Here is a 25318-nt window from a genome sequence, read left to right on the forward strand (position 1 = left end):
CAGAAACTGTGGATCGAGTGGAGGAAGCAGTGCAGACTGTCTGCCAAGCTGTTACCTCAGCGGGCCTCACCATTGCTTCTGAAAAGGTTCAAAAGACATCTCCCTGGAAATATTTGGGCTGGCGAATAGGCATGCATTCTATTTCTGCACAACCCTTGCAAATTTCAACTGAAATCAAAACTTTACATGATGCTCAAAAATTGCTGGGTACTATAAATTGGGTCCATCCCATGCTTGGGATTTCAAATGCAGATTTAGAGCCATTGTTTGCCCTCCTAGGAGGAGAGCCCAACCTCTTATCACCCAGAGCTTAAACAAAGAAGCACAAGTTGCGCTTCAAAAGGTAGCTGATGCTATCTCTCAGAGACAATCAGCCAGGTGGGCTCCTGAACTGCCGTTGTGGCTAATCATTCTGAATCCTAACAAACAGCCTTATGCCTTAATATTTCAGTGGGACTCAGGAAAACCAGACCCTCTGCTAATTATCAAATGGGTCTTTTTGCCTAACAATATGCCCAAGACTATTTCCATGCAAGATGAACTTATGGCCATGTTGATTGTCAAGGCTCATCAAAGACTGACCTCTTTGGCTGGGAAAGATTTTGATCGTGTCTATCTACCTCTCACAATGTTTTATTTGAATTGGTTGCTACAGATGTCTGAAAAATTGCAAATTGCTTTACCAGATTACCCAGGGCAGATATCTATCCATCTGCCTAAACACAAATTATTAAGTTCATCTTTAAATTTAATCCCCAAGCAAAAGAGAAGTGAGACTCCTTTGCAAGCTGTGGCAATATTCACAGATGGGTCTGGGAAAACCCATAAATCAGTGATTGTATGGAGGGACCCTGAAATTGGAACTTGGCAATCTGATATTGCTGTTGTTGAAGGGTCTCCACAAATAGTGGAACTAGCTGCTGTGGTCAGTGTTTCAGAAATTCAGCACACCTTTTAATCTGATTACTGACTCCGCATATGTTTCAGGTATTGTACAGAGAGCAGAGAATTCTGTTTTGAAAAATGTTAAAAATGTCATTCTGTTTTCCTGGTTAAAACTGCTGGTCTCCCTGTTAGACCAAAGGACAGCTCCTTACTTTGTGATGCATATCAGGTCACATTCCAATCTACCCGGCTTTCTCACTGAAGGTAATGCCCAGGCAGACTTGTTAACCTTATCAGTGCAGCATGTTTTGCCTAACAAAATAGAGCAAGCTAAACTGAGTCACTCCTTTTTTCACCAAAAGGCTGGGGCTTTGGTAAGACTTTTTAAATTAACTCAGCGCAAGCCTCTAATATCATTTCTATATGCCCTGACTGTCAGCATTGCTCCCTTCCTAATGTGAACACAGGGGTCAACCCAAGAGGTCTACAGAGCCTGCAAATTTGGCAGACAGATGTGACACACATTGCTGAATTCGGCCGCTTGAAATTTGTGCATGCTTCTATTGATACCTTTTCAGGTGCTCTGTTTGCCTCAGCTCACACGAGAGAGACAGGGAAAGATGCCTGCCGCCATTTCGCTGCTGCCTTTTCCACCTTAGGAATTCCACAACAGATTAAGACAGATAATGGACCCGCATACATTTCCTGTAGAGTTGCAAACTTCTCATTATGGAGTATCGCTCACAAAAGAGAGATTCCTCACTCACCCACAGGACAATCAATTATAGAACTGCCCATGGCTCTCTCAAACGTCTTCTGTTACAACAAAAGGGGGGAGCCGGGGACACTCCTGCTGAAAGATTATGCAAAGCCCTGTATGTTTTTAATTTCTTGAATTGTTCAATGACAGACTTAAATCCTCTCAAATTATTGAACTTGCTAGTTTTGTCAGAGGTATTCAAAAATTTTTCTCTTCCTTTTAATCTAGTAACAGATTCAGTTTATGTTGCAAAATCATGAAGCCTCAGCCCTAAAAGAAAGTGTAAAACCTGCAAACAGATGATAGATTTGAATAGCTGAATAAACTCCTAAGAAGCTAAAGACTCCATAAATAAATTAGAAATTTAGTTAAAATAAGATTATATGTATTAGACATTATATTATGTATTGTTACAATTATTCCTTATATTTTACAGTGTGTTTAAAGGTAGAATCTGGATCTTGGCTAGATAACCTGTTTAGTGGCTGGGGTTTGACACCTTGGCTAAAGGATTGTCTTAGGATAGGAATGCATGTAATGATTTTAATAATAATTGTATTGGTTATGATACCTTGCTTGCTTCAGTGTGTGCAGAGATTAATTAATAAAGCCATCAAGGGGGTGTTCTTGGTTAATACAGAAGGGGGAGATCTGGGAATAAACAAGACAGAGAGTCAAACAGACTTGATTAGCATAGCTAGTTTAATAACTGTGAAAAATGTAGTATGTTAATTCATGTTCTTATAGTTAATGAAATATTATTGAAAACTATAAAACTATATATATGTGTGTGTTGTATGAAAATATAAGTTTCAGGACACCCTGTAACATTTTGTTAAACCAAGTTATGAAAAGGCAGACACCACCCCAGAAACTCACATTCAGAAATAGACAAAAGGTTTACGGGAAAACCGGCAGTCTCCTCGAGCACCGGGAGGAGACCCATCAAGATAAGGCGGCAGGACCCTCAACAGCTCCCAACTACACCCTCACCGATCATCAAGCATCATCATCCATATCTCGACCATTCATCAGCCATGAGGATCTATAGAAACTGGACATTAAGATATGAACTGAGAGAAAGAACTCTTTTAGGCCTAGCCAGAGACAGCCTTGGATTTGAATAGCTAGCTGGGAAACAAAGGGAAATATGGGGAAATATTGCCAAGGGCAGAATAAAGTGTATAAAAACTAAGCCCTGAACCGAGCAAATTTGTGAACCAAAGGGGAGGCAGCAGACGGCCAGGTTCTGTATCTCATGGTTCACCCTTGGCATTTTCCCTGGAAAAAGACTGTCAAGTATCTCCACTGTTGGTGGGTTTACCGAAATTCTGTAATTCGATCTTTTGATTAATAAATCAAAATTATTTAATTGGAATATTGTATTGGCATTTATAACAATAACTAAGATGCCATGGCAGGAACAAACAGAACTGTGAAAATTACAGGAGATGGGATTACACCTGCTTATGGGAAGAGAGAAGATTCAATCAACCTCTGCAAGCAAAGAATTACTGTAAAATGCATGAGTTTTCTGTGTGATTTTTAACCTGGTTATTGTAGTAGAAATCATTAACCTGTTTGAAATAGTATATAAGCTTTTGGGAAACCTGAGTAAAATCGAATTCTGATCACCGAATCAGTCTTCCCGTCTCTCATCAATAGCCAATAAACCCCAAGGATGTGCAGGCAATTATTAAGGCAATTGCTGACAAAGATATTAACTCCGCCATGGTCTCCACCCTCATTGACGGGATTTTCGGGGGGAATGACATGCTCCCATTTGATATTAAACAAACCTGCAGACTGATTTTTGGCGGGGCAGGGATAATTGTTTTTAGACAAGAATGGGAGGACAATTGCACAAAGCAGCTGGCTTTAGTGACAGGGGCGGATCACCCACTGCACGGCTCCAGCCTGCAACGGTTGATGGGCATGGACCCAGAGTTGATAACGCCACAAGCGCAAGTCGAGAAATTACAGGCCCATGAAGTTATAGCAACTACTCGTGCTGCCAGAGATGCTATTAGCACTGCTTCCAGGGTTATTGCCAGACCATCCCCATGGTCCAAAATAAGGCAAGGCGAGGCTGAAAGCTTTACACAATTTGTAGACCGCCTCCAGGCAGAGGTTGATTCCTCAGCTTTGCCCTCAGAAGCAAAGGGCCCTGTTGTGGCAGAATGTCTGCGCCAACAATGTAATTTGGCCACCAAAGACATCCTATGGTCACTGCCAGCCGGGTCCAGTATTGCAGGCATGATTAAGCATGTCACAAAAGAAGAACAGCTAGCCCCAATTCAGGCAGCCGTTCGCACTGCAATATCCAGTGTAATGGCATGTTTTAGGTGTGGTCAGGCAGGCCACGCTGTGGGGTATTGCCCCCAGGCAGGGCATCCGCCAGCTGTAGTCCCCCTGAACCAGACGCTTCCGAGGGGGCCATGCTGGGCGTGCGGAAAAAGGGGCATTTTGCCAAAGAATGCAGATCTAAGCTTCAGGGAAACGGGAGGGGGAGGGAACAGCCGGGCCACACACAGCTCCCTCCTGCTTGGAATGCGAAGCGGCCTAACTATGCCAATCCCCAATGGGGTGCAGAGCCCCCGCACCCGCTGCCCCCCAAGGGTATGACCAATTTTGCAGCTCAACCAATAGCTCAATCAGATCCGTCTATGCTCCAGGAGCACCAAGAACAACCCCTCGGGAGCGAGATCCCTGGCTGGCCTTGGCCATGAAGGTGGGTAAAAACCCACTGATAGTGTGGGGGGTCTGATATCTCCACAACAGCTCTGACGACACTGCTATTAGTCTCCCCTTCTGGCTTGACACAGGATCAGATTTAAGTACTGTTCTGGAAATGTACTGGCCTCTGCACTGGAAAACAGAGGAGGCCCCCATGGTGGGCGGGATCGGGGGGTTGTCCCGAGCCCGTAAAAGCACCCAGTTGGTGGGGATAAGGCTTTACACCAAAAGGGGACCAGAGAAACCCATCACCCTTTTCCCATATTTTCTGTCAAATTGTCCACCCCTGTTGGAGAGAGATGCCCTAGCCCTACTGAATGTGAGAGTGACAAATTTATTCTGAGGGCCACTGCCACATACACGCAATTCCCTATCATACTAACATGGAAATCAACTGACCCAGTGTGGGTCTAGCAGTGGCCCTTGTCAAAGCCTTGAATGATTGCCCTCCTTGAGCTGCAGCGGAACCATATACAGCCCTCCACCAGTCCATGGAACATCCCGGTTTTTGTAATACCCAAGCAGTCTGGAGAAGGCTTTTGCCTGTTGCATGACCTGCGGGAAGTGAACAAGAAAATCCAACCAATGGGTCCCGTTCAAACTCTGTTGCCCATGAACTCAATGATACCACGGGGGCAACCCTGTGCTGTGCTTGACATTAAAGACTGTTTCTTTTCTATACCCCTGCATGATGAAGATAAAGAGAGGTTTGCCTTTTCTGTTGTCTTCCCAAACAACCAACGGCCCAACCTGCGCTTCCAGTGGACAGTTCTTCCCCAGGGAATGGTCAACTCAGCCACGATATGCCTGATCACAGTGGACTGAGCACTGGCGCCCATTCGGCACAGCGACCCAGCTGCGACCATCGTTCAATACATGGACGACATCCTCAACAGTGAGCCAGGTAGACCGACTAGTATCAGCAGTCTCAGAGACCCTGAAAACAAATGGGTTTGAAATTGCAAGCGCAAAAATAAAGAAGGGACCATGTGTGACCTTTTTGGGGGTAGGAATTACAAGTTCCTACGTTATCCCTCCCCAGATAAAAATCCGCCGAGACATTAAAACGCTCCATGACATGCAGCAGCTGGTGGGATCCCTGCAATGGCTTTGCAACATCATCCTGATCCCTCCTGAGGTCATGGACCCCCTGAACGAACTCTTGAAAGGGAAGAACTCATGGGAGCAGAAAACTCCAACACCAGAAGCGATAAGTTTGCTCGATTTTATCGAGCAGCAGATGTCCGTGAGTACGCTCGCCAGGTGGAACCCGGGCTCCCCACTCAATTTGTACGTCCACTTCACGAAGAAGGGAGGAGTCGGAGCGCTTGCCCAAGGGCCCCCCGCAGAAGCCCAGCCCATACAATGGGTAGTCTTGGAGAAACCGTCACGTGCTTTTTCCCCAGGAGTCAAGTGCCTTGGCAACCTCATCATGAAAGGCAGGAAACTTGCCCTCAATCACCTGGGCATCAAACCCACCACGATTTACCTGCCCTTCCGCAAACAGCTCTCCACGCAATCAACGACAGTTTCAGACCATCTAGCTCTAGCCCTTGCTGGCTTTGGAGGGGAGATCTGCTATGCAGCAAAACCCCCTTGGACTCAGCTGCTGGCAATTGTCGACATTGACCTCCCGCCAAAGATCATTGACCAATCCCAACAAGGACCAACGGTCTTCACAGACACGTCCTCAGTGACCTCAACCACGGAGGTGGTCTGGCAGTCGGGAGAACAGTGGCAATGCGTCAAAACAATCAACCCTACGCTTTCAGTCCAGCAGCTCGAAGCAGCGGCCGTGGTCCTGGCATGGGGTTTGTTCCCAGAAGAACACCTCAACATTGTAACTGACTCCATGTTTGTGGCCAAGCTTTGTCTAGCCATGTCAGGGCCTGGCGTCGTGACGTCCACGGCAGTCATGATGCTTGAAGAGGCACTCTTTTCGCAAAAAGGCACCATATCCGTCATCCATGTCAACAGCCACAATCTGATCAAAGGATTCTTTCAAATTGGCAACGACAAAGCAGACGCCACAGCCAAAGGACTGTGGACACTGAAAGATGCCCCACAGTTGCACGAATCCCTCCACATCGGAGCTAAAGCACTGGCAAAAAGGTGCGGGATCTCGACTGCCAATGCAAAGCACATTGTTGCTACGTGTCCTCACTGTCAGAAATCACCACTGTGGTCCAGCGGAGTCAACCCCAGGGGCCTCAAAGCCTCAGAAATATGGCAAATGGACTTCACACTGTCAGCTGCTGAAACCCAGGGCATGGCTTGCAGTGACTGTGGACACATACAGTGGGGTGATCTTGGCCACACAACACCTGCAAACTGACTCCAAAGCAACCATCCAGCACTGGTTGACAGCCATGGCATGGCTGGGTGTTCTGAAACAGATCAAAACAGACAATGGCCCAAATTTTGTTTCGAAATCGGGCCAAGCGTTTGTTTCAAAGTGGGGTATCACCTTAGTGCATGGTATCCCGTATAACAGCACGGGGCAGGCCATTGTTGAGAGAGCAAATCAGACCCTGAAAGCCAAGTTAGAAGTATTGGAAAAAACAGAGGGCTTTGCCAATTCCGTTCCCTCAGGAGATCAAGCGCGTATACTAGCAACCGCTTTGCTAGCACTGAATCAATTCCCTAGGGGAGATGAAACAGTCCTGTTCAAAAACACTGGGCCACCCGAGCACTAGAGGAGGGCCCAGAGGTTGTAATTAAAAATGAGCTGGGTGAATGGGAACAGGGCTGGAGACTGGTGCTCACAGGGCGGGGATATGCAGCTGTCAAAAAAGAGTGCAGAATCAGGTGGTGTCCACTTAAGTCAATCAAGCCAGACCTTCAGAATGAGACTAATGAAAACTCGTAATGCGTACACCCCTGTTCCAGAGGAAAGTGACGAACCGCCAAGCCGCCCGACAGCACCCAAGAGTCCTGCACCGGTGAGACCCAAACAACAACGGTGTTTTTGTGTGATTCTGCTGTTGGAGCTTGTCGCTGGAGGGTGAGCCAGCCCAGACTATTACCCCCATCAGCCATTCAGGTGGGTCATGCAACATCTTTCAAGTGACAAGGTGTTCAAAGAAATCACCACACCGAGCACCCCATTCTTTGTGTTCCACATCACCGACCTGTTCCCAGGACGACCAAAAATAGGCCCCTATCACCCATTCCTCATGCACATGTACCTATCCTACTGGTGCCCAGCCTCCAACCCAGGGAAAAAGTACTGCAACTACCTGGGGTGGGGGTATTGCAGGTGCTGGGGCTGTGAAACTACTGTTAAAGGTGCCAGACCATCAGGAGAGGGGTGGCCACCGCAGGAGCCCGATAAATTTTTACAGTTCATCTGGGCACCCACCGGCTGTAGAAAACCCGCCCTCAGGAGAGGATTCTATCGAAACTATTATAAAGACCCTGAACTTCGGAGATGCACTGACTATAACATGACCGTTTTGCAGCCAGATCACCCTAGTTGGGCCACAGGCAGAAGGTGGACTGTAGTCCTCAAAGCGCCAAAAGAGTGGGTGAATGTGTGAATTATCAGGCTCCAACTGCCAACGCCTCGAGCTGTCGGACCCAATTTAGTTGTTAAATTGAAAGGGATAAACACAACCAGCCCCAAAGCCTTGCCCACGAAGGTCACTGATATCCCAACCAGCCATGCGGATGCCCTCCAGATAGGCCGCTTAGTCGGGTCTGACTCGGACCCAATCTTTTGCATGCTAGAAGCTACCTTTTTATCTTTGAACGAATCCAACCCAAACCTAACTGATTCCTGCTGGCTTTGCTACTATGTTAAACCTCCCTTCTACGAAGGAGTTGCTTTAAACACCCCCTTCAGTTACTCCACAGCCTACGTCCCCCACCAGTGCAGGTGGGACACTCCCCACAGAGGAATCACTCTGAGTCAAGTCACGGGCCAGGGCAGATGTTTTGGCAATGCAACCTTAGCAAAGCAGAAAGGCAACATCTGCACTGAAGTTGTCAAGCCCAACAAAAAGATCAATAAGTGGGTGATCCCATCCGCATCTGGGATGTGGGTTTGTCAGCGATCTGGGGTGAGTCCTTGTGTGTTCCTTGCCAAATTCAATGACTCTGCTGATTTTTGTGTCCAAGTTCTAATTGTTCCTAGAGTCCTGTACCACTCAGATGAAGAGTTGTATTGCCTTTTTGAGGAACCCGGCTGGCTCCGCAAAAGAGAAATAATAACAGGTGTAAATATTGTGATGCTGCTCGGCCTGGGAGCAGCCGGCACAGCCACAGGTGTCTTGGCCCTCGTGACCCAACACCAAGGACTTTCTCAGCTGCAAATGACCATGGATGAGGACTTGCAGAGGATCGAGAAATCCATCTCCTTTCTAGAGAAATCAGTTTCCTCGCTCTCAGAAGTTGTCTTGCAGAACAGGCGAGGACTGGACCTCTTGTTCATGCAACAAGGAGGCTTGTGTGCCACCTTGAAAGAAGAATGCTGCTTTTATGCTGATCACACTGGAGTCGTGAGAGACTCGATGGCTGAATTAAGAGAAAGATTAGCCCAAAGAAAAAAGGAGAAAGAGGCTCAACAAGGATGGTTCGAGTCATGGTTCAACCAGTCACGATGGCTAACCACCCTGATTTCCACCCTAGTAGGGCCACTCGCCATGATACTCCTGACACTGATTCTTGGGCCTTGTATACTAAACCAAGTAGTGTCATTTGTTAAAAGCCGTTTAGAAAGAGCTAACATATTGCTGGTTGACCGCCAGCAACTGCTTTAATGCACAACTACTAACTGCATGTCATACTACCTTTTTAAAACTTGATACGTAGATTCTAATAGTTTTACATTTTATAGTTTTTTGTAGTCAACCATACTGGTCTTCTACTTTTGGCTGCTGTACCAATTTTATACCTCTTGTACTTTTATATAGCATTTATAGCATTTATATTTGTCACGAGCCAAAGGATGGTCGTGATGGTTCGTTTTGATTTCAGAGTGCAAAAAGAGGCAATGATAACTTAATTCAAGTAAAATCAATTGTATCTTTATTGATACACACAATTATGCGATAGTAGAGAAGGGGAAAGAAGAGAGAGAGAGAGAGAAAAGGGGTAAAGGAGGGGTAATAGCTACCGACTGGACAGACGTGAGTCCTCGTGACGCTGGTACCAATAGACCACCTTCGCAGTCCTCGTGGCACGCGTCAATAGATCCGTCGTCCGCCGGGGAGGCCTCAAAGTGTGAGTCGCAGGGGGAAGTTTTTATAGCCATGTCAGAAGCAGGGGGCACCCGGCCAATGCAGGCAGAAGTGGGGGGCACCCGACCAACATGAGGGGAGCACCCAAGAGTCACTGTGAGGAGGCCCGTTGCTCTGGGCAGGTAGGTTTGGGACAAGCAGGTCTGGGACAGCACAGTCGGTCAGAGCAAACACGGCCTCTGCAAACATGGCCCAGGAACCGTGACAGTGTCCATTGTTCCTGCACGGGTCCCTGAGGAGGGCGTCTTGGTCCAGTGGGTGCAGCTGCAGGGAGAAGCTTGGATCTCTCCTCAATCAGGCCAGAACTCCTGTGCTGTGGCCCAGGGTCCATGGGGGTCTCAGCCTCTGACAGTCGTGAGGCAAATGAGGGATTTTCAGACCGACTCTTACAATATTTTATAACCTTTTTAGTTAATCATGGGGGGGGAGATGTAGGAGATCAGGGAAATGCGGTCGGAAGATTTAGCACTGTACGGGTAGATAGAGCCCCTCGCCCTCAAATAATCAATGCAGTTTAACCCCCTCAGTTACCTAGTGATGTAAGCAGACAGAAATGACATCCTAAACCTAAGCTATTTAACCCCCATACCGTCTGCTAATAAACGCCATTTGCCGTCCACCACATTGGTGTCAGCGAGCCGATGGTCCGAGTGGCCTGGGAGAGGCCGCCGTGCTGTTCCTGAGCCAGGTCGTCACGCCTCAGAGAAGGCAACAGTATGTTTATTGCAACGCTGGGCAGCGTGTGGGATAGCTCCCTAATGCGCACTGCAGTCGTATTCTAATTGACAAAAAGGCTATTAAGCATGCGTAGTTTGTTCCCTGAAATGGGTTGATGGTTCTTTTGTGAGGAGTGGTCACCAAAAGGAGGAAGTAAAACCAGTCTTCCTTGTTCTAAACTTTCAACCTTTTCAATGCAGATGTGATTAATAGATGGTAGAACTCCCTGTTTCCTGTTTTCCAGGACTATTTCAGTGGGTTTCTGGAAACAGGAGGTCTGGTGTTGTATTGATTAGTTTCTCTGTTTGACAAGCAATGAGTTATTAAATCCAGGGTAGCTTATCTTAAATCCGGTTTCTTCTAACCATCCTCTAAATTTTAACTGATTTCAGCAAAGCTTATCTATTCATTTCAGCTAAATCAGCAACATCTATTGTTAACTGTAACCTTAGCTTTTCTCAAAGCTTCAAAATTAGTGTCTCACTACCTTGTCTTTAATATGCATAGATTAATTCAGAAACTTTGATCCTGTTATATTATTGATAAAGCATTTTATTAATCTCTCTCTCTCTGTTATGTTAACAAATTTCTTACATTCTAAATTTGTCATGCTATTTTATTTAAACTGTGACTGCTTTTATGCCTTAAAAAATCTTAAAATAACTCATATGATTTAGTGTTGCAAAAAAGGTATTCATTATTTTGCCTTGATAACAACATCCACTGCTAAAGTTGAGTCCTTTTGCTTCTCCTTAATAAGTATGTGCCTGCTACATGCATGTCTTAAGTAGCAAGAAAAACATTTCAAATGTCTTGTAAGTATAAGTGAATTTTAGTTCCTGCTCTGAAGAACAGTCAAAGAAGTAAAAAGCATCTTTGTTTTGTCATGTTATTATATGCTTCAATTTGCTGTACTGGTGTAGCCCTAGAGTCACTTGATTTCCTCTGTTCTGTCAAGATTGCCCCTCAAGTTATTCCATGTTATAATCTGGTTACCTCGAACTTAAAAGTACTAAGTTAGTTTAGCATTGTCAGTGTTCTTTCTGATGTTTTAAGTGAATCTCCATCTAACAATACTTATAGTCATTTTGATTTTCAATTTTGTAATAATACATTCTCCCTTTTATGTTCAGAATTCAGCTTCTAAATCTGTTTTAATAATTTGATAAAGCTTTTATAATTAATTTGTTCAATTTATTATAAAAATTTAATAGTGTTTTAAAATTAAGTGTAATAAAATTAATATGTTTAACCTTTTAAGTAGTTTTTTCTGTAGAAGTAGAAAAGAACTGGCCGCACAGAACAAGCTCTTTGCAAAGTACAGAAAGAAGATTGAAGCCTTTGTGAAGTCATCTACTATCCTGATGTCATCAGCTGCTGAACAGAACTTTTCCAGAAAAACTGTTGATTGCCTCGAGTCATCAGAAGACTTCTCATCAAAAAATAGACCAGAGTTTTATTGATTAGTGTTGTTGTATTGTCAGCTTTAATAAGTAAATTGTGCTTTGCAAAAAAAAAGGTTGTAGTATTCGAGAACAAATTAAAATATAGTCAAATTAATTAGAGAAAATTTTAAAGTAAAAAGAGTTTCTTTAATTCAGTGTAGTGAGTTTGAGCCCTGATCCTAAGTAATTAGCTTATAAAATGAAATCTTTGTAATTTTAATAATGTTCTCAAGTGCTAGAAACCTCACCCTCTTGTAAACATTGTTTCCTCAGATCCTTATATTAAGTACAGCACTGTCCTTCCCTTTTTTATACAGTAAAAGGACAGATGTTGCAGCCTGCTTTTTTTAGGTCATATTTATCCATATTCTCATTTTATGGTTTAACCCAGCACATCCCTGTTTCTTTCCCCAGTTTTTGGTCCAACCCAGGTGTTGCAATCCTTCCCTTGTCCAATTCATTAGCATATACCTACGTTGCTTCCCCTAATTACCCTTTCATGCTCTGCCATCATTGGGTAATCACCCTGATCCCTTCCACTTTCTGTGTGCATGAAAGCCATCCGCACATGGGTGATAGGGTCTTGGATTCCACCATGCGTTGAATAAACCACCCCTGTTCAACCGCCAAGACCCTTGCTGCTGTTCCATCTGTCCCTGTGTCGAAAGCATTGATAACCGGGACCCGCAGAGCTCGTAAGGGGGGTATGTCGCACCTCGTTCAGTGCCGCCACACCTAAAGCACCCCTGGGGTACAGAGGTACCCTGGGAGAACGCTTTAGCTACAAGTGTTAAAAGCCAGGACAATGGAGCTATGGCTGGTTAGGAGAAAGAAAATGTAGAACAAAAGCACAATTTTTGCCTGGTTATAAAGGAGGTTGCAACTGAAGCTGCTGTAATTACACCAGGGCTGAATTGAGCCATGCTGTCTTCAAAGAAACAAGCTGTATCTGGGAAGAATTTAAAAAGTGTCAATATTTGGTACTTCATCAGAAAAAGTGTATTTGGTACAGCCTTTTGAAAGTGCATTAGCTGAACAGTGACACCTTTTGCCATCCCTCTCTCAGCACCTAACACCACAGAAAGTTGGGAGAGTGCAAATGTATCCATCTTTCTGCTGCCCTCCTCACTACTGGTCTAATGTACTTTCCTGAAAAGGATGCACTTGCCCCTACCCTGGCCAGATGAGGCTCAGCCTTGCAGGTCCCTGTGAGGGGGAAGAGTGTTGTGATTCTAGAGCTGTGCAGTGATGCTTGCACACATTTTTCAGATGTTTATTGCTTGTCTGTTTAAGGGTGCATTTACTATGGCAGTTCCTGAAGCTGTTCTAGATATATCTGAGGGGATGAAGAGTTAGACATTTAAATGACAGTTTGCAGTTAATGAAAATGGAGAAAAAGAAGGACTTGGGGTAATGGGCTGGTTTTCAACCTCAACATCCACCTCCACCTACCAGTGTGAGATGGCCTAAACTGCTCAGCACTTCCTCACATTTCAGGGGAGTATTGATTATGAAACACTGCCAGAGTGATGCTCGGTGCACCCTCTGCTCACTTGCTAAGATGAGGTATCTGTTAGCATGAGGCCCCGTTGCCATGAGATTTTACTAGTTTGCTGAGCGTTCATACTAAAGTAGAAGCGTGCACCTTCTCACGCTCATTTCATGTAAACAAAGAGAGTGTATGTGTAAATATTATCATTGTTCGCATTCTTATCCTTGGAGAAGAATGACTGTGTGACAGTCCCTTTGACCAATGAGGTTGAGAGGTGGGAATACCACTCCAATCCATGGTCACCTTCCTAAAAGTATATAATAAGAAGTAATAAACAAGGCGGGGAGATTCTCCCCTGCTGTTCTTCTGCTCTCCCAAATTCTTAGCTCCGTGTGTCTTTTCGAGCGAGGCTCACAGGGACAAGGCCCAAATGCTTTGTGTCAACATACACCTGCATTTAGCACCACCAGGATGTGCTCCCATGCATGGTGGTTGTGTGGTGTTAATGTGCATTTTGAGTGCTCAGACTTTTTTCCATCCATCTATCAAATTGAATGTGACCAAGAAGGCAAAAATCATTACAGCTGTTGTTAAGGTGGTATAAACCTAGAACTAAAGGACATAAAATTGCTTAAATTTACTGCTTGTAATTATTTTGTACTTAAAAGAGATGCCTTATACTAAAGGGTGAATAACAATTTCATATCTGTGTGAGCCACCTCAGGCTAATTTTGTTTCTAGCTTATGGTGATGGGAATAAGCAGCCAAACCCTGCTTCCATCTCTGGGCCACCCTGTATAGATACTCAGTGAAAATACTCTCTCTTTCCCCCTGAGTGAGGAGGCTGTTAGAGCAAATGCAATATTATGATATTAGCTGTAAGCTGCCTCTGAGGTCACAGTTTCTTGACAACCTTACTGAATCAGAGGTTCTCTGTGCCTTAGGAGCAGCTTCAGATGTAAGCAGATAGCCCAGAGGATGGAAGAAGGAGCTTCTGCTGTGCCATCTACAGAGAAACAGCAAGTGGACACAACAATAACAGTAATAATCTTGTTGAACAACAAATCACAGAGTGGCTGAGGCTAGAAGGGACACATGGAGGTCATCTGGTCCAATCCTTCCTGCTAAGCAGGCTGCCTTGGATCACATCCAGATGGCTTTTGGGAATCTCCAATGATGGACACTCCACAAGCCCTCTGGGAAAACTGTGCCAGTGCTCAGTTGCTGTCATACTAAAAAATCTGTCAAACTTGGCTTCTGTGTAATGGGTCAAATATCTAATTGTATCCATCCTTGCAGCTGATTTAGTCTGCAGTCCACTCTTCTGCTCTGTACTGAGTCCTTTCAAGACTCTGAATCTGCCATTCTCTTCTTGGGGTGTTATGAACTGCCCCAGGCTGACAAGATGGATGGATGTTTTCAGAGTGGAAGGAAACTTTAATGGGTTTTTTCCTTCTTCCTACATGTTTTTGAAAAAAAATCCCTAAAAGTCATTACCCAAAGTCCGGGTGTCACAGTGCGATGCCAAGTGGGGAAACCAGCATACCCAACATTCCTCTTCTGCTGACTCCCTGTGGTGCAATTAAAAAAGGACAACAGTTCATGATCATGCTTCAGCTCCTGTATCCTCTTTCCAAGCTCCATGGGAGAGGGGAGCATTTATGGGACTATCAGATATATCAAACCCTCTGTTTCCATTTCTTCCCTTTGACAGCCCCTCTGCAGCAGTGCCGGGTGTTGGCGCAGCACCCGAGGAGCTGAGGTGTGCTCCGTATGTGCCTACTCTCCCTGTGGCTTCCCACTGCTCCACACGGGCTCCCGACAAACAGGAGCAAGGGAAGGTCTCCTCACAGTGAGCTACAGCTATGAGCATGTCTCTCCACCCTGATTAAATGCCTGCTTTTCATTCATAGCTCCTTCCTCTCTGATAAACATCAGAAAGAGACTAATTATGTTTTTCTCTCTGCCCAACTTGTATTCATTAATCTTATCTACGTGCATCTCCACATTATTCCATAGAGACTTGGAGTTAGATTTTTCAAAGGCTTTTAAGCACCTCATACACAATGATTTCTATCAACCATGACATGGGCAATTTCTATAAATTCTCATTTTCACCAATCAATGTAAAGAAAGCAAGCAGCCTAGAAAAACATAACACAAATCATCTGAGGAGAAGTGAGGTAGAGAATGGAAAGTCTTATTGTCTGGGTTTTTTCAGATTTCCAAATTAAGTTTCATACTGAACAGAAAAATGACCTTGAAACCAAATTGATTTAAACACTGTGTTCCTTTATACCATAGGAAATTGCTAAATAAAACAACTAAAACTAAATTCTTATGAAAAGTGGCATGTTGCATTATTGTAAAAATTCTTTCCCTCTCAGGCAGTGTTTTGCCAAATTAGTACCATTTCACAAAGTTCAGTTTCAAGAAAAACGCATTTCCAAGGGAAATTAAGATCCTGATCACAGCACAGCCAACCTCACCTGAACTGATATTTGTATCAGTTGAGCATGTCCATGAATTCTTTTCTGGGTTTCTAATGAAAACATGACTTAAGTCCTCCCTCTGGGATTATGTGAAAGTTTCAGCTCCAGTTCTCTATTTTGGTATACTCACTGTGCAAATATGGACACATGGGCCCTTCTTTTCTTTCGATGAAATCTTCATCAGTAGAAATACCCTGAATAAAGCTGACGTGAAATTTTTTTTAGTGGAGCAGCCATCAGGCTAAAGGTGCACATTAATTCCATATGTCAGTAATAGCCTAGAAAGCAGGTATCCTGTGTGCTGTCATATACACAGACCTTTCAACAGGGCCTGTTCCTATAGGACAAGTTTGGCTCTAAATGGTTTTAGTCTAGAAGAGTGTAGATTCAGACTAAGATATTAGGAAGAAATTTTCACAATGAGGTTGGTGAAACACTGGAACAGGCTGCCCAGAGCGGTGGTAAATGCCCCATCCCTGGAAACATTCAAGGTCAGGCTGGACAAGTCTCTGAGCAACCTGATCTAACAGGAGAATTTGACTAGGTGACTTTAAAAAGTCCTCTCCAACCCAAACCATTCTATGATTCTACATGCTCCAGAGATATGTGGCTGAGAAAGAAACTATAGAACTTCTCTCAGGCATGGCTGTCAAGATGATGAATATCCTCAGTTACAGAAATGAGGAGGATCACATGGACAAGCTGCTGCAATGTTCTTTTGCCAGATTGGAGAGGCTTTCCTGCACTGTTGTTAGTTTATATTTGATGTTCTGCTGGAAATCTGCTCCAGGAAGGGAGTTTAGTGTTACCAAAGGATATTTAGTAGCATGGGGAATATCCTGAAAATCCTGCTACCAAACATGAAAAGAAATAAACAAATTCATATTATTTGTGAAGTGAGATCTTCATGTAAGGGAAAAGCTAAAACCATCTAATACCACTAAGGCACTGAATATGGCAGAGATTATCAGAGTTATCAGTAATATTGTACCCTATGTCCTTTTAATAAATCTGATTGTCTTCACCTACTTAGAACAATTTTAGATTATTTACTATCTTTTGAGACAGCTGCATGAATGTTAGCAGACTTCTGTGTTCAAAGTGACTTTCAAAGCTAAAATGGATGAAATACTACGAATTATCAGTTACTACAGCTGAGGCTGTTTTCAACTGTTGATTTGTTGGAGGTTTTGTTTGTGGGTCTTTGTTTGTTTGTTTGGGTTTCTATCAGGGCAGTAGATGGTTTGTTTTGGGTTTTTTTTCAACTTTATATATTATTTTAAAGTTTTTATGTCAGAGAATCCAGAAGAAAAAAAAACCAGAAACAAAAAACAGGCACACGGTTTATAGCTATGTGCATTCTTCAGTGTTGAGGTAAAATGTGTATGTAATACTGAGTCTCATTTTGATAATAATTACATAAAATTACATAAACTGGGAACTATAACAGCAATTTCCTGAAAATTTGACACAGTGGTGGGCATAAGACAGGCTGTCTTTCTCCTGAAAGTTTACATTTGAAAAATCTATGTTCCTGCACATGCTGCTGTTATAAACTATGTGCAAAGTTAATCAATTGCTATTAATTGACAGTGTGCTACGTTGCATCCACCACAGAATTACCAGTGCAGAACTCTGGTTGGTAGTAACCCAAATAAGCAGATACTTTACACAAAGAGCTTTCTACAGCCCTTAAATTACTTTCCTGAGACAGTGTCTTGAGGACACACTCTTGAGGCAGCAATTTCTCCTAATGAAATCCTAGCTTACAGATTTTCACTCCTTTAGGTCCCTACGGAGTATATTTCTTTTTGCTTGAGTAATCCAAGGAGAAAACTAGCCTTTGTCAGGAAGCCAATAGACAATTTAATTTAAATGCGCCCCAAGCAATACTGAGACCCTGAGTTCTGCTTCATCTCAGAGCCATCTGCCCAAGCCTCTGTGTCTGGCAAGCTGTCATGAGCATTCAGGCTCTCCATGAAATTCCAGGCTGTGGCTGATGTGGTGCCACAGGGGAGAGGAACTTGCATGACCCATGACTGATTTTGTTCACAGACAGAAGCTGTGAGCTCACACCTCACACCTCAGTGCTGAGGCTTTAAAAGCTAAATTATGTGTTCAAGTAATATAATTAAATTTCCTCATGCTGTGAGTCAGGAAGCAGGAAATAAATTATATGCACACAAATCTCAGAAGATCCTTACCATGTTCAAAATATTACCACATGATGCCAGTAAGTTGGAAGGACTCTGCATGCTATTTAGATTTAGCATTAAATCCAGATTCAGTGCCAGATGTGGCAGAGATGATGGACTTTTGACACAGTTGGACACAAAAGAACCACGCGACTCACAGATGTCCCAGCAGGAAAGAAGGGGCAGAACTTTACTTTCTTTCATATTTATACATTTTTAGCACCAGTTGTGGATTGGAGGATAGGATCACGACGCCTCCAACCACACTGGTCAAACAGACAGACAATCAGTTTTTCTCCTCCTCCAGAAAGGAATGTAAACAAAAAACAACCGTTAAGTAAACAGAGCTATATTTACATTGAGACTGTTAGAAGCGTGAGAATCTGACTCCAAGAAAGTAAATGTAGGAATACACAAGACAGGGAGTCAAACAGACTTGATTAGCATATCTGGTTTGATAACCAAGATGCCATGGCAGGAACAAACAGAACTTTGAAGATTACAGAAGATGGGATTAAACCTGCTTATGGGAAGAGAGAAGATTCAATCAACTTCTGCAAGCAAAGAGTTGTTGTAAAATGCATGAGTTGTCTGTGTGATTTTTAACCTGATTATTGTAATGGAAAATTATCAACCTTTCTGAAATGGTATATAAGCTTTCGGAAAATCTGAGTAAAATCGAATTCTGATCACCGAATCAGTCTTCTCGTCTCTCAATCAATCACCAATAAGTAAACAATCAGAAGGCTAAAAAAATTTCCAAAAGAACAGGGCGACAGACTTTAGATGGGTTTTTATCTCCAGGTTTAACTTGACATCCCAGATCAGGAGAAGATGTTGGGAGGATACCAGCATGATACAGCTGAAGTCCCAAGGCAGTTTGCTACCAATGCAGAGAATTTCCTGACTGGAAAATGATACAGCTCAAGTCCCAGTTTTTTCTCTTACACAGTGACCTCCATGCCTGAACTGTAGTAAGCTGAAAACTGTCTCCAGTTTTAGGCCTTTACAGAGGATCCCAATAATGATGTTGTGGCAGAGGTGTAAATTCGGCAGTGGAAAAGCTGTTCTAATACTTGAACAAGGCCTAATATAACCTTGAACATTGCTGGCATAAGTCAATTAGTGATTAAGATGCCATGTATTTGGACAAGTGCAGCGTCCTGTGTCAGTAAAAAGGCTCTACGTGTTCTTAAAATGCTCTTCAGCTGAGCCTTCTATCTTCAAAGGAGCCTCCCGGTGTGCCCACAGCACTCACAGCACCAGATAAGCACTGGGGAAAAAAGAAAAAACTCAAAGGCAGTAGAGTTATGTGGATTTTGATCTTCAAGGAAAGAAATCCATGAAAACCTCTAGAATCTAATAAGGACTCAGTGCTTGTTACTTGTTCCTTTGAGGGGTTTCAACATTTTTCATAACCGACACTGAACCAGGAAAAGTGGGCAGATTGCCACAAGTGCATAGGAATTTTAAATTGTCCCTCCAGTGGGCAACTGCAGAGTTATAGAAGTAGGGCTGGGAGCGGGATGTATAGCTTTCCAGGGAGCAAGGAGAAAGGAGTGGGGAAACAGACAAATGGCAGTAAACAAAGCCTCTGGAGGAGGCTGATGTGTGTGGATTGCCACTGCCATTGGCTCAGGAAATCAAGTTGTGAAACGGAGTGACAGAATGCAAATCCAGAGATGGCAACCAGACACACATTATTTTGCTTTATAAAAAATTATGTCACTTGGTCTGTAGATGCATCTCAATGAGAAGTAGGAATGAAAATCTGTCTTAAAATGGCTTGTGACAATGGACAGAAGAGTTGGATATTTTATAGCAATCTTTCTTGCTGATGTCTGTAAATACTGGTTCTTAGTTCTTTGAAATCCTATATATTCTGTTCTGGCATTGTTATCTCTCCATCATTACCAACAAATGTGGAGTTAGACATCTGGAAAAAAATAAAAGCACATTCTAAATTATGTTTCTCTCTCTACTGTTGTGTGAGTATTAACCCAGATAAATGAATTTAAGCTATTCCTGGATCCATTATCAATCCACTGGAGAATGACAGTAGATTACTCTCCAGCTTTTTAAAAAACATTTTGAGATATATGTAGTGAGAGCATCAAATACTAATCCACTCTTCTGAAGGATAATACCAGTCTTTACAGCACCTGTTCTCACACTTTTATCTGTGAGTCAGAACTGCAGTTTGCCACAGCTTTTCCCAATGATCTACAGGGAGAGGTATTTTGGGGGAAATGCTTTTTAGTCATTATGAAATGGGTCATTTTTTTTTTGACAGCTCTTCAGAACTGGTATGAATTTGTTTCAATGCCTGTCAAATTTATTTTACTGCTGACCACACATAGATATTAATTGCAGCTTTCCAGAATGCTTTTGCTCAGATGAAGCATAGCATTCAATGAGATTCCACAGTGTAATGCTACAGTGACTTGGGAATTGTACAAAGTGGACTATGGTTCTAATTTTAGCAAAACCATAAGATCTGAAAAGAAAGTACAAATTGTAAACCTAAGGCATCACATTCCCTTTCCCTTACATCTCATGGATTTTTTTTCTTTTTTTTTTTTTTTTTTTTTTAGCATTTTAAAGAGCCTCCAGGGCTCTGCACCATAAATTTTACATAGGTTTTGACATGAACTCTTCTGTAAGGAGTCACAAACATTGTAGCAGTTCTCTCATTAGAGATCAAAGCAAGGGAAGATGCTGAGTTTTTCTGATCCCTACCTGCCCTGTCTTCATAGATTTGCCAGTGTTCATCATTTCAGTTGATGTAGAAATGGATAAAACTCCTATTTTTCAACTCTACCAGAAATCAACATGATCTTTTGAAAAATTTGATCCATATCCCGACTTTTTTTTATGGGGAGAAGGAATGAGGAATTTTTTCTTCCAAAAGCTTGTGTTTAACTTACACCTTAAATGCTAATCATCCTCTTGCCTGAGCTCTACTCTTTCTAAGTGTAGAAAAGCAGTTAGTGTACTCATTTATGCAATACTAAGTCTTTTGGTGGATGTATCCACAAGACAAACTATTTTCTGGCCTTAGTTATGCAGCAGTATGATGACAGCAACATTTAGTCCCCTTCTGCTGTCAGGGAAAACAACAGTAAATAAAGAAATCAAATTCCAAGTGAAACTCCTAGTGAACTAGTAGAGAACGCTTGGTGAACATAAAACCAAATATGTAATTTCAGTCATGGCCATATCTAGCATAAAAATGCAGAATTAAAAAACAAATCATTAATTAGATTACTCCCTATAACTAAGTCATCAGGTCCTGGGGCCTCTCATAAATCAAGGATTAATTTAACAAGGCTATGAGATGTCCTCTAACACCTCAAGTCTCTCCAGGCTGTCCTTTCTTTTGAAAGAGATTGCAGGGGTACACCTGCTTGCATGGGTGCCCTTCCTACCTGCATTTTGTCTGGTGCATGTCTCTGGCTCCCATAGCTTAGATTTCCTCTAGTGCCCTGGAGGGGTTCCAGTATTCAATTGACTGCTCACATCCTTCCTCTTTCACCCACTCCCATGAACAGACTAGGACTCCACATCCCAGACACTGGATATTATTTTACTGGTGTAATCACTAGGTCCAGCTCCAAACTTTACCAACGTTAGTGAAAAAATCCTATCACTGTAGGGCCTTTGGATAAGCTTAGCATCTAAAGGCAACAATCTTAGAATGTATGGACTTGCTAGTGAGCATGTTTTATACAGCACTTCTATTCTCTGCTCCATATAAATAGTGGGGTGAATATACCAATTTATTTTTGCTGCTGGTGAAAGGTCAATAGCTATTCTCTTTCATTTAGTGGAAAGAAAGCATGAAGAAGCACTATGATTTAGCCCTTCTATCTCTGCAGTAGATTAATTATAGCTAAAATTATCAAATTCTCAAGTTCACAGGCAGCATTCACTCAAAGGAGAAATCATCTTTCTTGCTGTTTTTTGTTTGGAGGTGTGCTAACCAATATTTTTAATATATTATAAGTTGGGAGGGTTTTTTGATAACAGCAGCTTGTAATAGTGAGAAAACTAAGTGAAGCTGTGCCAGTTCAGTACAAGACGAAAATTCAAGACTTTCAAAGGGGAATTATTGAAAATGCAATAAGTTGTGTCTAATATAGTTCTTCAGGTGCTAAGCCCCCAAGCTCTTTGGCAACTTCTGAAAATGATGAATAGCACTGATCTATTTTTTTAAATTGGCTGGGGAAAGCAAGAATGACTCTGTAGGCAATTTGCGCTGATGGGATGAGAAAGACTCTGCAATTGGATTCCTTGTTGGTGCAGAGTTGCTAAGATACATGATTAATTCCTGGCACTCTGACTTGCTGTCACTATGTAATTCCCATGTCCTGCCTAATGCCTGAGGAAGTAATGAACGTGGTAAGTCTCTCTGCCTGATGAATGTGCAATTACCATATACAAAATGCAACAGCAAGGGAAATTAGGCAATCCTGCTACAGGGTGAGATAGGGAAATATGCAGAGTGAAACTACCTCAAGAAGGGGAAGGAAATGTACTTGAGCTTCTGGCATCCCGGACTATTAAGTCAGTAGCTGAAAGGCTGAGGTGTTGCAGTAGGATTATCGTACTGCCTTCACAGAAGCCTTTTGAATACATGCCAGTTTTGACACCAAAGACTAGGCAGGTGGAAATGAAACATCTAGATGTGGAGCACCTCACTGCTCTGCACTTTAGAATCTTAATTGCACTGGGTTTTCACGTGTAAAACCCCTATCTGCAGAAACCTTACAAACCTCTGGAAGGCATGTGGTCAACTAGCAGGAGTATGAAGCATTGACTTCTCAACTCACACTGGGCTTTTAGGCAGTACTACAGTTTCTAAGTGCTTTTGTAGATATAGTGCTTCATTAAATATTATTAATATAGTATAAATGGGGTTTAAATTCCTGTTTGGATAATAGACACATTATTATAATTGATTTAAGGAAACTACAGCCCTTAATACTAAATGCTGTCTGCCACTGTGTGTAATATTAAGGTCTTCAAATTAGTACCTCATCTATACCTGCCTTAGAAGGGTGTGAAACAAATTTATTAAATTTGTTGTTTTAAAACAAGGTTACCAAACAAGAAAAATAAATACATATACCTTTCTAATTAAATGAGTGAGGCAACCTCTACTTCATTAAAAACAATATCAAAGGAAAATCTCACAGTCAATAATTCTACCCTGGGAGAAAAGAGAGGCAAAGATTAATATGAAATTCTGTTAGTACATGCTCATATATATGAGTGCGAGAGTAATTACCTCCTATAATGAAACCGGATAAAATTATATATTTCTGCACACAGTAGACGGAAAAAATATGTCTCTTATTCAAATACATTTTCCAAGACAGTAAATTAGTGCATTCCTAAATAATGTCTGAGTAATATTTCTCTATAATCTATTTTATCATTTTCTTCCATAATTTTTATTCTTGCAGGTTTCCCTGTACATTGTGTAAATGTGTATATAAGGTTTGTTTGTATATTTTCTTATCCAGAATCAGAGGAAAGAGTCACATTTCTGAGCATATCTAAAACAATGATCCAATCCTGTTGTAAAGGGTACCAATATTTTTGCCCTAGATAAGACGGAAAAATAAATTGTGTGTGAATTCTCCTTTTATGCTATTCTTACAGTTCCCTTCTTCTCATATAGCTATGGGATGAACCTGAATATAGTGAGGAGGAGGAGATTACAGTGCAGAATACTTTATTAACCAAATGTGTGTCCTAAGTTTGCTATACCAGTAAGGAATAGGAATGTTGTTTCTGCATCAAGTCTTTTACTACCTTTCCACTCTGTTTCCTTCCTGCCCAAGGGAAAAAAGAAGTGAAAAACCAACTGAAACATTTTCTTCTGGATTGCTCTGCTTGAAAGAATTTTGTTTTGTGGAGTTCTCAGAATATTTCAAACCATTCCCCCCAGCTAATGGACCTGAAAACTGCTGAGCACCGACTGCTGTGCATCAAGGCACATGTGCAGGTAAGTTTAAGCATGTATTGAAGTGTTTTGCAGGATCAACGGTAGAGTTATCAGCATTTTGTTGTACAAAGGATAACAAAGTACCCAGTCCAGCAAAGGAACATTGAAAATTCAGATTTGGGGCATCCACTCAAGAGCAGTGAAAGGAATCAGATTTTATTCAGATGATCCTACAACACATTAAGATGCAGAGGGTTGATCTGTGGATACGAAGCAGTCCAAGGTCTTTTCCCAGAGAACAGGAAGGGGTTTTTCTGAAAGCTAATGGCAAAGAAAACCATTCTTGAGTTTTGCACCTCTTTCTGCAGCATGCAGGTGTTCATGACAGAGCACAGTACCAAAGTCTTGGTGGTCTTAGATGAAATAGAAGCTGCAACGTACTGACATTTTTAATAGCCACAGGTTTTCCAAATGGGTGAGTACTCATTGGGAGTACCAGAAAGAGAAGCATGAGCTTTCCATTTGTCTTCATTAAAAGATTCAAGTCACCTGAGACCATTTAAAAACCTCACCCTATTCTCTTCCTCCTTTTCTCTTTCTCTTGCTTTTAAACCTACCTGATCCTAATAATAAATAATTCTAATATAGGCACATAAGAATAGCTGTCATGCACAATTTTGGGATTTTAAATCTTCCTTTCATGGAATTTTCACAGGAGCTGAGATAAAACTCTCTGACTATAGAAATTTTCTGGCAATGCATTTCACAGTCTATAAATTCTTGTTGAACCGTTGGGATCAGAAGTAATCCAGGAATACAAAAGAGCTACTTATACTCCTGGAATTCATTTGCTTGCTCCAAAACCCTGGCTAGGAACCAAGGTTGTAATTTCAGGACACTGGAAGGATGAAATATACAGCAAAAATTATTAATTTTGAAGTTTGTGACCTGAAGGGAATTGCACAGTATATATACACATATTTAACATTTAGTTTTACATTCATTTCTTCAGCATGCTAACACATACAATTTATAACTGACTTCTAAGACTGTAAGTAAAAAAGGGACAATCTAATAAATTATTTTAACACATATCCATCTCGTCTTCATGTGTAAAACTAAATAAGAATAATAATCATGTAGTATAATAATAATAATAATAATAGCACTGAACTTAAAGGCAATCTCTAAAAAACATTGTCATTCTACAGGCTTATAAGAATATGCTATTTATTACAAGTAAGTGCAAATGATAAGTTAAATGTAAATGGAAGTCACCAAAAAATTTCTACTGTACTATCTAGGAACAGCGCACCATCAGAAATAAAAGAAAATAAAATAATCTATCCTTATGTCTAGTGCAGGAGTAAAGGAAACAGAAGATTATATGAGATGTCTACAGT

The sequence above is a fragment of the Prinia subflava genome, chromosome W, assembly GCF_021018805.1.
Source record: "Prinia subflava isolate CZ2003 ecotype Zambia chromosome W, Cam_Psub_1.2, whole genome shotgun sequence".
Lineage (NCBI taxonomy): Eukaryota > Metazoa > Chordata > Aves > Passeriformes > Cisticolidae > Prinia > Prinia subflava.